General features: G+C 33.7%; 1 non-coding gene across 1 annotated transcript; it reads left to right on the plus strand.

The window, feature by feature from the left end:
- Window positions 1-11,149: 11,149 nt before the first annotated feature.
- Window positions 11,150-11,255, plus strand: LOC122198985. Its single transcript, XR_006193270.1, has one exon. It is a non-coding gene; the product is annotated as a U6 spliceosomal RNA (small nuclear RNA).
- Window positions 11,256-12,455: the final 1,200 nt, after the last annotated feature.

The following is a 12,455-nucleotide window of genomic DNA, read 5'->3' on the forward strand; positions in this document are numbered from 1 at the left end:
AGGAATTATCCCATAGCTTTAAAATAATAGTAGTGGTAACACAAATAATGGCTAATGAGCTCTGTTTTTTCCTCTCATTGTATTAAGTACTTTATTCAGATTAGAAGAGTTTTATGAGGTAGATTCTATTATTATCCCCATTTTTAAGATCAAGACATAAGTATTAGAGGGGTAAAGTAACTAACCAGGAGAACTGCCAAGAAACTAATCCTGTATATTCAAGAAGGTATTCCATAGCCCAGGCTACTTACTTACTCTGACAATATCAATCATTGGGAATATGTATATGGATTTTGAATGTATTACAAGAACATGACAGGAAGAAAAGAAAAATGAGAAAAAATTGTCAATATAAACGCCTTTTAAAAAAATAGTGAAATATACTACTACCCATTAGAATGGCCAAAATGTACAACACGGACAACATCAAATGCTGGAGAGGCTGTGAAGCAAGAGGAACTCTCATACATTGTTGGTTGGAACACAAAATGGTACAGCCATTTTGGAAGAGAGTTTGGTAGTTTCTTAGAAAACTAAACATACTCATACTATGTAATCCAACAATCATGTTTCTTGGTATTACCCAAATGAGATGAAGACTTATGTCTACACAAAAATCTACATGTAGATGTTTATAACATTTTTTTTTTTCATAATTGCCCAAACCTGGAAGCAACAAAGATGCCCTTCAGTAAGTGAATGGATAAATACACTGTGGTACATCCAGACAATGAACATTATTCAACACTCAAATGAGCTATGAACTCATGAAAAAACATGGAGGAACTTAAAATGCACATTACTAATTAAAAGAATTGAATATGAAAAGGCCTTGTACTGTATAATTCCAACTAACATGTTGGAAATGGTAAAACTCAAAAATTAGATCAATGGTTATGATGGGTAGAAAAGGAGAGAGATGAATAGGCAGAGCCCAGATAATTTTTAGGGCAATGAAAATACTCTGTATGATATTATGATGGATATTATGATGTATGATGGATACAGGTCATTACAGATTTTTTCCAAACCTATAGAATGTGCAATGCCAAGAGTGAGCTGTAATGTAAAGTGTGGACTCTGGGTGATTGTGACGTGTCAGTGTAGGTTCATTTATGGTAGAAAATGTACCATTCTGGGAGCACCTGGATGGCTCAGTTGGTTAAGTGTCTGACTTGGGCTCAGGTCATGATCTCACAGTCTGTGAGTTTGAGCCCCATGTCCGGCTCTGTGCTGACAGCCCAGAGCCTGGAGGCTGCTTTAGATTCTGTGTCTCCCGCACTCTCTGCCCCTCCCCTGCTCATTCTCTCTCTCTCTAAAATAAATAAACATTAAAAAAAAATTAAAAAAAAGAAAATGGACCATTCTGGTGAAGGGTGTTAATAGTGGAGGAGCCTATGCATGGGTGCAGCAGGGCAAATCTCTGTACCCTTCTTCCTCTCAATTTTAGTGTAAACTAAAACTTCTCTAAAAAATAAAGTCTTAAAATATTGACATAGCTTTAATAATGTAATCCATGCTCGATTAATTGCAACAATCATTTAAATAAAGATTTAAAACTAAGTGGCAGTTAAGGACTTTTATGACCCCATATGTTTTGATCGTAAACACACACACACACACACACACACACACACACACACCCCACACTATAATATTCCTAATATAATCCAAATAAGGATATTGGAAACGTTCTAAGCATGGGATAAAGAAAGTTTTTTTTTTCTTCCTCAACCTCCATGTAAGATTCCAAGGCAGTTAGCCTCCTCCTTGATTTGAAAAAGCAGACAGGGTTGACTGGAATCAACAGACAAATGAATGTTGAACCAAAATTAACTAATTAGGCAAAATGTGAGTGCCTAGTATAAATGTAATATGTATCATCATAATAACAATTTTAGCCATTCAGTAGAAAGAAAGGTAACTCAGTAGCTCAGTGGTACATTTTACTATTGTAATATATATCTGGTAACCTTTTTTTTTTTTTTTGGTAAAAAATCTCAACTAGTATACATGGAGAGGCTACGTTAACTCATATAAATGTCAACTAAATAATTGTCCTTGTTCTCTTTTTCAAAATAATTCAGCAACATAATTTTGAGACTAGAGTTTTACATTTGAACTAGTACTTGGGATTTACTAGTTCAATTCTTCCTATTCTGTGGGGGATTGACATCCTTTAATATTTTAGAGTAGTATTTTACCAAGATTGTATATTTTAGTTCATAAATTTCTCCTAGTTTCTTGCATATCATCTTAGCAATGGAGTTCTAAAATGAGATACTGCACATTTTTCATGTTCTTAGCTTGGGGAATGTAATTTATACCCTTTTAAACTTCATATCTTAAATTCTATTGAAACTTGATTCTTATTTAACAAATAGCCCTCTCTGCTTCTTACTGCTTAATCCCTACAATAATCTTTGAAAATAAGGAAGATCAATATTAGAGGCTTGAAGACCTAGTTATGAATCTAATTCCCACATTAATTAAGATCCAGAAAAAGAAAGCGGGAACTGAGAATGAATGTTGATTACCTGGTTGACAAACATGATTGTTTAGACAAAGCCATGGGGTTTAAGATTACTAATGATTTCAAATTCTCAAAATCATATATCCATCCCTAGTGCTTAATCATACCAATTCTACTATAGTACGTAGCAGCATTTCACATAAGGTGCTCAATAAATATATGTTAAAAAAAAAAAAAAGATGTTGACACATGGGTAGCCTTCACATAAACCATTAAGATATATTCTTGCTGAATAAATTCATGACCTTACATTATGAGTATTTTTGTAATATGAGACCTATAGCTATAGTATAATATTTTAGGAAACTAAAATTGTCTGCTTAAAGAATTATTTAATGGTATCCCTCTTTTGTTTTAAACTTTTAAATTAACAACATTTTTTTTAACATTTATTTATTATTGAGAAACAGAGAGACACAGAACCTGAGCAGGGGAGGGGTAGAGAGAGGGGGAGACATAGAATCTGAAGTAGGCTCCAGGCTCTAAGCTGTCAGCACAGAGCCCGATGTGGGGCTCGGACTCACAAACTGCGAGATCGTGACCTGAGCCGAAGTCAGTCACTTAAACCAATTGAGCCACCCAGGCACCCCTAAACTTTTAATGTTACAGGTTAATTATACCAAATTAAATATATAAAATATATTATTAATATGTTCACCAGAGATAATTACTGATAATTTTGAATCAATTATGAATGTTTTAATATTCTATTGCTGTTTATATTTATATAAAATATCTATAATATTCACCCGTATTAATTTATAGTCTATATCGATAATCAGTTCATCAATGTGACCAATCTATTTCGCTCTTATCTTTATGCTTATTTGCCTAATGCTGATGTTGATTGGAACACCAACCAAACAAACAGATAATGATAGGGTTCAAGTGGGAGTGAGTTTTGTTTTATAAAATACACATCAAAATGGCTTTATTTTAAATGGAAAAAACACATAGAATCCCAGAAGTAAATTTGACTTATCATTAAACGCACCATTAAAATATAAGCATGAATGTTCTATAAAGTCTTTTATTTGGATATTGTTTCACTGTAGTGTTTTATCACAAATGATTTCAGCATTGCTTAAATTTTGAGATTTTTTTGAAAATGAAAAATGATCACTTTCCTAATGAGATTTTGTTATAGAAACATAGACCATGTTAGGTTGTTTGTTTGCTATACCTTTCCTATCACTTCACTCATAACCTATCCTTTGTATTTAAGATGGATTTCACTTTTAAAAATATCTGTATTAAGATATAATTTTTACAACTATAAAATTTATCCATTTTAAGCACACATTTCAATGAATTTTAGTACATTTACAGAATGGTATTACTAGCACATTAATCTAATTCTAGTACATTTTCTTCACTTTTAAAGAAACCTCATATCCACACAGACACTCCCCATGCCCATATCCAATAAAATGCATTTCTTGTAGACACCTTAACTTGGGAACTGTTTTGCTATCCATCTAAATATCTCTATGTTGTAACTGCAGTGTTCAGTTTATTTATATGTAATGTAATTATTGACGTGTTTGATTTTAAACATTTTGCTATTTATTTTTTTTTGAAAAGTCTTAAATCTATTCAAGTAGAAGTCCAATGCACTATCCATTGTGCTACAGAGCCTGCACTAAATGTATTCAAGTAAATGAATTCCAGGAACATAATTTCAATAGCCAATTCTATCATTCTGTGAAATAATTGAAAATATAAATATTTTATGAAAATAAATTTTTCCAACCAACTAGTTTTATAAGGCTGCCATTATCCTGATATCAAAATTTGACCAAGATATTAAAATATATATACAGACCAATATTCCTCAACCATACTAATTATGCAAATGATTGTAGATTGAAGCAAAATTTGGGGAAAATTGAATCAAGCATTATATAAAACAGATAATGTACCATGGCACATGTTATTTATTTTAGAAATTTTAAGTTAATTTAACATTATAAAATCAATGTAAATAGCCATATTAATAGAAAAAAAGGGTAAAAACATTTGGCATTCTCAATATTAGGAAGAGTATTAAGTAAAATTCAATACCCTCTCAAATAAAATCTATCAGCACTCTAGAAAGAAGAGAAAATAAAAAAGAATCAGCCAATCTGGTTAAGTGTATTCACGAATGAAAAGTCCTCCACCTGTCATAATACTTAATGGAAAATATTGAATGCTTTCCTCTAAGATTTGATATATTCAAGCCTATTGATGCAGAGTTGTTTTATCCAATACAAAACTGAAGGTCCCAGACATTATAATAATAAGTAAAAAAAGTGAAGGCCATATAAGATTAAAAATAAAAGAGTAAACTATTAATTTAAAGACAATAAGATTTTGTATGCAGAAAACTATTAAAAAATCCACAAAACACCCTCCAAAATAATAAATTTAGCAAAAGTCACATGATACGTTAAAATACAAGGTACAAAATTTTATTTCAGAAGAACAAAAATAAGTACTTAGGAATACATTTAGTTCATGATGTACCAAATCTCTGTATTGAACACTACAAGCAAAAAATTACAGAAGACAGAAATAAATAAATAGATATGTTATGATAGTATCTTGATAAAAATTTATTTCTTTCAGTTTATTTGAGAGAGAGTGAGAGTGAGAGAGAGAATGACAGGGGAGGGGCAGAGAGAGGAGGGAATGAATCCCTAACAGGCTCCATGCTGATGTAGGGCTTGAACTCATGATCTATGAGATCATGACCTGAACCGAAACCAAGAATCAGATGCTTAACTGACTGACCCACGCAGACGCACAAACAAACTAAACAAAAGAAAACAAAAAACAGTGTTTTAAAGATTTAATTCTACCCAAATTAGTTTTAGATCCAATAGAGCTCCAATGAAAATTCTAATAGGCTTTTTAGAATTTAAAATTCTATAGAAATGCAAAGTATCTCTTATAACCTAACAATCCTGGCAACGTACAAAATCGGAATACTTAAAATACCTGTCTACCAGAATTACACTAAGGTTACAATAATCAAGGCATTGTGATATTTAAGTTTATTATAGGTCAATTAATAATTTGGCAATGTGGGAAATAGTATCTCTTTTCAATAAATGGTGTTGGAAAAATTGTATATCACAACAGAGAAAATGAATTCCAAAATTTAACTCCATACACAAAAATTAATAGATTTATTACAGACCTATATAAACATTAGCATTATTACCTATCTTGAAGCAAAATTAAGAGAATATCATCATGAACCTAGAGCACACACAATTCACTGGATAGGACGTTCAAAGCACAAACCATTACACTAGTGACCACAGGGGATCTCATAAACACATTGTGATATATCAAATCATGGAATACTATCCATTAATAAAAGAGAGTCAACTACGAAGCACATGATAATATGATGAACCCCATAGAAACCCCATAATCTGAATGAAAGAATGTGGACACAATGAGTATATATTGTATGATTAAATTTGTATAAAGTCAAAGAACAGACAAACTAATCTTTATAGAATTCCTAAGTGGTTGCCTCTGCAAGGGGGGGGGGTTGCGGATTGAGTATGAAAACATGAAAGGGGATTTTATGGGTGAGAAAAAATATATATATTGAGATGGTGAATACATTGATCTATACAACTGTCAAACTATGGAACTGTACACTTGGTAAATTTTATTATACGTACTTTAATTAAAAATAATTAGTCTGTTTTAAAACAAAAGTCTGACAATTGACACTTTCCTTCTAAATTCCATTGTGGACCCTCTGCTTTCAGGTACCCAAACCATTTGCTTCAAGGTAATCTCACAGAGGAAACAAAACAAAACAAAACAAAACAAAACAAGCACCACCACCACCATCAACAAAACACAACTCATTGGATAACACACGTTTGTCATAATAGTCTGCATCATACTGAAAATGTAAGAAATTGGGGAATAAAACTATATCTTCACAAAAATGCAAGCAGAATTTTAGCCAAATTATAAATATGAAGGAAAACAAATGTATATGTGAATCTAGTTGTTATTTCATCCCTATGTCATATACTTGATAATCATCTGTATGTTAGATAAACATATTGAAGTCTTCTACTTGCATTTCAAGTGGCTTTGCTTTGAATGCCATGGTAATACAATTTGATTCACAAAGTTCTATGACCCTTATATATTCATTGTGAAGAGGAATTGTTAATGCTACAACATGATCCTTCCGGTCCTGCTGTGTGGCTTCTCAGGTACTCGAGACTAGGAAGTCAAATAATGTAAGCTATCCTGCCAACTAAGACACTTGGCCCCTTTTTGACTAATTAGGTGTTTGACAAATATTGATTTAATACTAATAAGCCTTAAAACATTGGCTCTAATTTCTCCCCCTGGGGTATTTCAACTAAAGAGGTGACCTCTAAAGTCCTTCACTTAATTTGGATTAGGCAATTTGGAAGGCTCAGGAACTTGAGAAGTTTGGACTCTTTAAAGCTGTCAATAAGGTATAATATTCAGCTATAGGAGTGTCTGCCCTTCCAGGTTATAGCAAGTTGATGTGCATATAATTATGTGATGTTGAGGGAAACAAGAATGGTCTCACTTGTCCCAGTGGTACATGCTGCTTAAAATAATTTACATTGGTGGGTAAAGGAATGAGAAGAGCAAAAAAAAAAAAAAATTGTGTGTGTGTGTGTATATATATGTGTGTGTGTGTGTATCTATATGTGTGTATATATATGTATATATCTATATGTGTATATCTATATATATAAAATGTGTACACAGAGAAATAGGTAATTAACATATTAGCTAAACACATAATATCCTCAATTAAATTGAAAATCAACTCTAAGACTCATTTATTTTTTTAATCTAGACATAAATGTGACTTTTTAAAATAATATGCCTGGATATGACTTTATTTTGGTTCCTGCTTTATTTTAAGTAAAACTTCATTTAATTATAGTCTAAATAAGATTTCTCTCAAATTCTATTCTGCAGCTTTCCACAGCATGCAGTTTTCAATACAAACGAAGACTGTAAAAATACTATTACTCTAAATTCCTTCAAAGAACAAATATTCAGGGGAAATGCTGAGCTCATGTCATCATATCTATTGTCAGCTACAGTCCTTTCTACACTTGCACAAGATGGCACATTGATGTTTCTTATAACAATATTGAAGCCAGCAAAAGAGAAAATAAGTTAAAATATTATTATACTTATACAAATGAAAGTTTTATTTTATATTTTTAAAATGTTTTTATGTCTTTATTGTACAAGTAATTTATGTTCATTTCTTCAAAAAAATAATATGTGATGTAGCAGGCATAATTAGTTGGTAATCGGACAACTATCCTTTCTTACTGATGTCATTCACTGAGATGGGTAAGTCCAAGATATTACAAAGAAAGGTTGGGGGCTGGCATCAAAGGACAAAGAGTGCAGGTTGCTGAAACTAGCAAGTTTGACCCTCTGTGCTGATAGGTTCTGTTTTACCCTCTGGGTTAAGATGATAAGAATAGCTGTAATTTTGACTCAAGTGCAAATTGAAATTGGAGAAAGAGGCTATGTAAGACTATCCTGAAGGAGTGTCTTCCTTCTCATCTATACTGCTGCTAGTATATGTATATTTTAGAGATTATATAAAGATTGGTATCTAGTTTTGTATTCCGTATGTCAGGGACTATATTTGACATGTAAAAATACAGTGAGCAAAGTCAGTTTCTGTCTTCACAAAGATTACAGTATAGAGAGGAAATGAGAAAACTATTAATCAAATCATCACACAAGTAAATATTCAAGAGCGACCAGAATAAATGTGATCAGGTAGAGGTATGTGGTAGTATAACACCCTGTAATTGTGGGAACCATTCTACTCAGAAACATTCCTAGAAAGAACTGATTTGCCAACGCCCTGTTTTTTAACTCGCAGTTGTCAAAACATTAACCAAAATGTGACATTTAATAAGAATTTCTATGAATTAATGTTCTATTCATTTTAAAAAGCAGTATAAAACAATATGGATATATTTGCATACCAATATTCTTAGCAGTATTATTCACAAGGGCCAAATGATGGAAACAATCTAAGTGTCCATCGACAGATGAATGGCTAAACAAAATGTGATATGTACATAAAATGGGATATTGTTGAGTCTTAGAAATGAGTGAGATCCTGATACATGCTACTGCTGGAAAACATGCTGAGTGAGAGTAAGTCAGGCATAGAAAACAACATTGTTGCATGATTCCACCTTTGTGGGGTACCTAGAGTAATCATATTCCTGGTGACAGTAGAATGGTGGTTGCCAGGGACTTGCAGGAAAGGAGAATAGCAAATTAAAAAAAAATTGTAATATTTATTCCTTTTTTGAGAGAGGGACCCAGACCACGAGCAGGGTAAGGGCAGAAAGAGAGGGAGACACAGGATCTGAAGCAGGCTCCAGGCTCCGAGCTGTTAGCACACAGACCCAAGCAGGGTCCGAACTCAAGAACTGTGAGATCATGACCTGAGCTGCAGTCAGACACTTAACCGACTGAGCCACCGAGGCGCCCCGAATGGGGAATTATTTTTAGTGGATAATGAGTTTCAGTTTGGGATAAAGTTCTGAAGATAAATGGTGAAGATGATGCCACAACAATGAGAATGCATTTAACACAACTGCATTATACACAAAAATGGTTAAAATCTTAAATTTTATGTCATGTATATTTTACCACAGTACAGAAAATGGTATGACTCACATATATTGAAGCAGAACTGAAACTATACTGTGTGTATTTACAAACTAGGTTCGAATTTTTCCATGGTGATTTCTTAGAAGCAATCTAAGGGGTATTCATTTAAAAATAACTACTATAATAAGCATTCACAACCTAAATAACATCTGAGACACATAACTGGAGATGTAATTATGACCTGTCAGTTTACTAATGTTTGCAATTATAAAAATAACGCTTCAAATAAAAGACAATAACCACTAAACCTATTTCTAAGTAACATGAACACTTCTGACTGTTTCTAAAATCAAAGATCGGCCTCTAAGGAGAATGCAAATAAATACAGAAACTATATGGACCATACTCCACTGATATAATGAGCCTGGTTTTGATCTATACAAAACTATATTTTGAAGTAAAGAGATTCTCTAGCCCAGTCATCGAATGGAACAAAAATTTAAACCATACTATGTCACTGTAAATTAATTTACAGCTTTAATATCAAAGAAACATAGAGTTAAGGACCATTAACCATCTTATTTCCTCATCTTTCCATTCCCTGTTATTTTCCCGGATACTGAAGATAATTGCTTTTGCAAAGCATTGTCCTCAGTCCATTTTTCATTGTTAAAAATTATAGTTAACACATTATATTTTAAAATCTCCATTTAAATGTTTTGTGTTTGACTCTACTGTTTGATCTTTTGTCTTTAAATCCACATCACTTTGTTTTAGTTGAGAGGTTCTCAACCTTTTTTGGTTTCTGGTATTCTTAGAGTTTCAGTAATTATTTCATATTATCCTAAGGCCTAAAGAACGTCTAAGAACTTCATAAAGTAGTTACATCCAAACTAGTACATCTGTCCAAAATCTTAGTAGCTGTATAAATCAAGAACACACATTAATTAAAGGAAAACATTAATTTTATTCCAAAATAACCACAATTTCATGCTTGTGGAATAATGTGTGCATGTTGGACAATGCACATATTCTTAAGCCTTAGAAACAGATTAGGAAAAACTACTAACATCCTATTTTATGCTGCTGGTTGTATTTACTTTATGTTTAAAGCTGCAAGAAACTGCAAAGATATGACTTCATCAAAACTTATGTAGCAGGATCTTATGATAAAATTATAGTAGTAGTTCTGATGTATGATAGTTGTCAAGAATCAGTGATATTCTCAAAATCTTAAAATATCCAAGGCATTTCTGAGAGTTCATTATAGTATCTTGGGGCTTTTTAAAGAAAAATTTTTTAATGTTTATTTAGAGAGAGAGAGCACGAGCGAGCGAGCGCTGGGGGAGGGGCAGAGAGACAAAGAGACAAAAAATCTGAAGCTGACTCTAGGCTCCAAGTTGTCAGCCTAAAGCCAGACATGGGGCTTGAACTCACAAATAACGAGATCATGACCTGAGCTGAAGTCTGACACGTAACCGACTGAGCCACCCAGGTGCCCCTCTTGGGGCTTCTTATGACACAATTTGAGAACTATGATTTTAGCCATTGTTTTTTAAATTTTTATTTGGCAGGCTTTTTGAAGTATTAAGGAAATAACCTCAGTTTCCAAGGCCACCAGGTGGTTAATAGATAATTTCCAGGAGTATCTGCTCTTCTTTATTTAAAAAAGCAAAGCAGGGGCACCTGGGTGGCTCAGTCAGTTAAGTGTCCGACTTGGCTCGGGTCATGATCTCGCGGTCCGTAAGTTTGAGCCCCGCGTCGGGCTCTGTGCTGACGGCTCAGAGCCTGGAGCCTGTTTCAGATTCTGTGTCTCCCTCTCTCTCTGTTCCTCCCCTGTTCATGCTCTGTCTCCCTCTGTCTCAAAAATAAATAAACATTAAAAAAATTTAAAAAAAATAAAAATAAAAAAGCAAAGCAAAAAACTATTTTTTAAAAGCATGTCCACCTGCACTCACTTCAGCAGCACATGTAGTAACACTAGAACGATACAGAGAAGATTAGCTTGCCCCTGTGCAAGGATGGAGTGCAAATTTGTGAAGCATCCCATGTTTTCTTAACCAATGTTGGGAAGCTTTGTGATTAAAAAAGAAAAAAATAATGAAGATAAAAAAGCATTTCTACCTTGCAATACAATGTTAACTGCTTTGCATCACAGCAAAGTCAAAGGAGGCGGGGTTGATATTGCTTTTCTCACTGTCATATTGACATGATCATTATGTGTGAGCAAGCTTATTACCTATCTGTTCACAATCATCTGAATTAGAACAAAAAATAGTTGTTGCACAGTATTGGTTTTCATGAATACAAATATTCAGACGGGCACTGCTTTCATAATTATTCATAAAGATTCAAATAATACAAATCTCTCCTAACTCACTGAAATTTTAGTAGCAAGTTCTCATACTACCTTACTTATTATCTTTTGGACTTTCTGAAGCCTCCATTATATGAGCAAGAAAATGAAAGAAGACAAAACTAATGAGTGAAACAACTTCCCTAAAAATGGCATCTTCTTGTTTCCTCTTGAATGTAGCATTGTATACTTTAAAAAATCATAATGATTAGTTTTTGTTTTCAGCTCTGACATGAAAGAGTTTGAAAGTTGCGATTGCTGTTCTTACAACAACAAAAACCTGAACCTTCAATTTTCTTGAAGCTATTGTGGCACTTGGATTGTGAAGCCAACTGCAATCCCCAAGTCCAGAGATAGACACATCCAGAGGAGCCACAGCAAGATCTGGAGACACGGAACGGAGCCATGGGTGAGAACACGTAATTAATCATTTTGAATTTCTGGAGGTGCGTGCAGACTAGTGAAAGGAGAACTTTACATTTGTTAATTTAATTTTATTTTAGAGAGGGAGAGAGAGCAGGGAAGAGGAGCAGAGGAAGAGAGAGACAGAATCTTAAGCAGGCTCCAAGCCTGATGCAGGGCTTGATCCCATGACCCTGGGACCATGGCCCGAACTGAAATCAAGAGTTGGACTCTCAACCGACTTAAACCACCCAGGCGCTCTGAAAGGGACACTTTTTTTTCGGAGGGACAAAGTCTTAGAAAGGGAACCACATTTCCTGAGTTTTACCTCCAGGAACCCCATGAGGTTCTCATGGGGGAGATCTGAGAAAGATCACGGAGTGGCTCTGACAGGGAAAGGTGAGGACTAATCATTGTGAAATAAACTGATACTTCTCCATACAAAGGCTTAGTTTCCATGAAAGACATTTTACTGGAGCTTATGCCACACGGAGAAAG

Source organism: Panthera leo, chromosome C2, assembly GCF_018350215.1.
Source record: "Panthera leo isolate Ple1 chromosome C2, P.leo_Ple1_pat1.1, whole genome shotgun sequence".
Taxonomy (NCBI): domain Eukaryota; kingdom Metazoa; phylum Chordata; class Mammalia; order Carnivora; family Felidae; genus Panthera; species Panthera leo.